The sequence below is a fragment of the Gracilinanus agilis genome, chromosome 2 (genome assembly GCF_016433145.1).
Source record: "Gracilinanus agilis isolate LMUSP501 chromosome 2, AgileGrace, whole genome shotgun sequence".
NCBI lineage: Eukaryota > Metazoa > Chordata > Mammalia > Didelphimorphia > Didelphidae > Gracilinanus > Gracilinanus agilis.
The window spans coordinates 321,333,468-321,337,265 of record NC_058131.1 but is presented as its reverse complement, the minus strand read 5'-3'; the positions used below and the strand labels follow the sequence as shown (position 1 = coordinate 321,337,265).

At 37.0% G+C, this 3,798-nt stretch overlaps 1 pseudogene; it reads right to left on the bottom strand.

Annotated features, from left to right (window-relative positions):
* The window catches only part of LOC123233704, a 14,203-nt pseudogene extending 10,987 nt beyond the window's left edge, over window positions 1-3,216 (bottom strand).
* Between the last annotated feature and the right edge of the window lie 582 nt (window positions 3,217-3,798).

Here is a 3,798-nt window from a genome sequence, read left to right as displayed (position 1 = left end):
TTCCTTCTTTCCTTCCTTCCTTCTTTCTTTCTTTCTTTCTTAATTAATTAATTAGTTTTTTCACTAATGTATTTGTATCCCTATCATCCAGCACAGTGCCTAGAGGAGACATTTAGTTAATAATTGTTGATTATTTGATCCATAGACAACACAAAGGTGGCAGGGCAGAAATTTTCTTAGTTATTGGAGGTGATAGATGTTCAAGTGAGAATAATCTTAATCTCCCCTTTAAAGGCTATTATGGATCTCAGAGGCTATGACTAATCTACAAATTTGTCAAGGGACAGATATGCCTTTAGAGAAATTCATGTGACAAAACCTGGTGATTTTTGGAGCAGGGGAACTCATTATAAATAAATAGTTCGCTATAGCAGCCCTAAGCTTGTAATTAAGTCTCAGGTAGAATAGCACACAGAATGAGGGAGATCATGGTTCCAAAGTCCTTTGAGGACTAGATATAAAGAAAACCCTGTAATAGTAAGTGCCTTTTGAAAGTAAGATAAACTTCCTTTAGTGATGGGGAGCTATTTATGAATCAAGGAAATCCATTTCACTTTTGTATAGTACTATCATTGAAAAGATTTTTCCATATGTTGAACCAGAATCTGTCTTGCAATTAATACTGATAGGTTCTAGGTCTCCTCGCTGGTTAACTCATCATAAGTCTAAACCTTCTATGAAATTGCCCTTCAAGTGTTTGAAGATAGCTAGCATGTCTCCTACAAGTCTTCTTTTGTCCAGACTAAATATTTTTATTTTCTTCAATTGGTCTTTACTTGACAACCAGTAGGTTGAAGAAGAATCATTGCTTGTCATGTTGGTGAGTCTGATCCTGAAAGTCAGTGTCAGTTCCCAAAATAGGAATGTTCCCTTGTGAAGTTTTTTATGGCCCTCTTCATATCTTTGTTCCTTAAGCTATAGATAAAGGGGTTCAGCATTTGGGGTCAACACCATGCACATGATTGCAAAGACACTATCTCCTTCCCATTGGAGCTAATAGATGAGGGACACAAATAAGCCCCACTTGCTGAACCATAGAACAGGGAAATGACAGAGAGGTGGGAAGTACAGTTGGAGAAGGTTTTGTATTTCCCCTGTGGAGAATGTATTTTCAGTATGGTCAAGAGTATGTAAATGTAAGACTCTAAGATTCACAAAAAAGGCCTGACAAGTAAAGTACTAGACACTAGGAATTGCATCAGTTCATTTATATGGGGTGTCTGAACAATCTAGTTTTAAGAGTGGAATCAGGTCACAATAGAAGTGGGAGGTAGCATTAGGACAACAAAAGGCCAGACAATCCAGTAGAAGGATGTGTAGTAAGGCATGAATGACAGTAACCACCCAGGATGTTCCTACCATCACAATACAGTGTTGGGGACACATAGTAATGGCATAATATAAGGGGCAACTGATGGCTCTGTGACAGACATAGGCCATGATAGCCAAGAGGAAATTGCCCAGATCTTCAAATAGACCAAAGAAATAGAGCTATGTTAGGCAACCCCCATAAGAACTTTTTAATTTCCTGATTGAGTGACAAAGATACATGCCCAGAAAAAGTCCAAAGCAGTCAGTTGCTGCTCAGGTTTCTGGGAGAATCCTAAGAGATAGAATTCAGAGACACTGGTCTCGTTTCCTTTGTCCATATTTCTTGTGTTTTGGGGACAAATATAATATCAAATTTAGAAAAATCAACAACTTTTTAAAGTCAGATTGAAATGTTTTCATGTTTCTTATTAATAGCATTTCTTCTAATAAGCAAATTATATTACTTATAACAAATAGTAAATTCTCCATTCAAATCTTTCTTTTTTGCCTCATATTCTTTCCCTTCAAATATTTGATAGGTTATATTATGGAAGAGGTAGTAGATTTATTCTTTGAATCCACACAGGCATGACAAAGACAAAGGGGTAGAAATTATAGGGAAGCAGATGCTGGTTCAATGCCAGACATTGATCTGTCCACTTTGGTTGAGTTTTTGATCAGATATTCATTAATGAAAGGATTCAAGCAGAGGATGGGTGATCAATTGTTGGGAATTTTTTAGAGAAGATTCATCAGTTTGGGTTGAAGTAGATTACCTCTGAGGTTCTAGATCTGATAATGTACATTTTTTCTCTATTATGAAGCTTTTTTTCTAGCTCTAATATTTCATATTTTATACCTTAGTAGTCTCTGAATATTTCTACCATTCTATTTTCTGGATTTCTTTTTAGTTCTTCCATTCTGTGTTGTGTTCTAAATTCCATTTTAAGGATGTATGAATTGTTCAGGAGACGGGATGAATTAATTCTTGGCCTCTGGAATATCCTTCTTACCAGTCACCCTTTGATCAAGTTCCCAAAGTTCATATTGGTAGGAAAGAAGATCCTGGGAAGGAATGGTGAAGTGACCTGTACTCCACTTTAGGAAAAAGCCACCTAGTACTAGAGTGGAATTTCTGACATTTTTTTACTCTCAAGTTTATGATCTTGCCTGAACTAATTATCTCAGGTGTCAAACTTGATCTCCCTAGTGGAGTAATGGGGCTGGGTAGTCTGATTGGGACCTGTATATAATTGCATAGATTCTCTAAAATCACAATGCCTACTATGTAGGAAATGAGAGAAGTGCAAATCTGAGCACCTCACACATTTCTCCAAACTATCCCCTCCCATTCAATCAATTCTAGTGGCTCCATATTGCCTCTAGAATCAAATATAAAATCCTGTTTTGTTTTGTTTTGTTTTAAACCCTTGTACTTTGGTGTATTGTCTCATAGGTGGAAGAGTGGTAAGGGTGGGCAATGGGGGTCAAGTGACTTGCCCAGGGTCACACAGCTGGGAAGTGGCTGAGGCCAGGTTTGAACCTAGGACCTCCTGTCTCTAGGCCTGACTCTCACTCCACTGAGCTACCCAGCTGCCCCTCCTGTTTGGTTTTTTAGACCCTTATTACTTGGCCTTTTCCTATTTTTCCAGATTTCTTATTCCTTACCACTTCTACCCCCTTATCTCACAATGTATTCTGTGATCCAGGGTTCTTTGTTATTCTTCCCATATGACACTATTATCTTCCAAATCCAGGAATTTTCCCTTTCTCTCCCTAATGCCTAGAACTCTTCCTTATTTTCTCCCTCTCCTAAGTTCTCTAGATTCCCTCTCAGAAAAGGGCTCAGGTAAACGTTCATCTTTTGTAAGAATCATTTTCTGACTCCTTTTAATGCTACCGCATGGCCTCCAATTTCACCTATATATGTCTCATTTGTACATTGTCATTTGCATGTGTTCTCCTATTAGAATATAGGCTTCCTGACAGCAGAGACTATCTTCTTCCTTTTTTCAGTATTGACTCCAAGATGGAAGGTGAGGGTTTAAAAAACAAAAGAATGGTTGTTTAGGTACTGACAGTTTTGGACATAGTTACCCAACCATTAAGGGATACAGAGCTTCATGTGCATTTAAACTCATAAAGAACCATAAGAGGTTAGAGATGGAAGGGATCTTAGGACATAGAATACTAGTTAAAAGGACTATAGAACATAGTGTCCTAGAGTTAGAAGGAACCTTTGAAAATAGAATTAGGAGGGACCTTAGAATATAGAATTTTAGAGTTAGGAAAGAAAATAAGACATTCAATATAAAACTTTTTAATCTAATACTCAAGACACTCTCATTTTACTAGTTAGTAAGCTGAGGTTTATGTATGTAAAATTACTTTTCTATTGTAGTAAAAGTATTTGCTACTAGATAATAATTAGCATAGTCAGGACCAGAATTCTAATATCTAGTACAATAACATTTCCATTATGCCTTG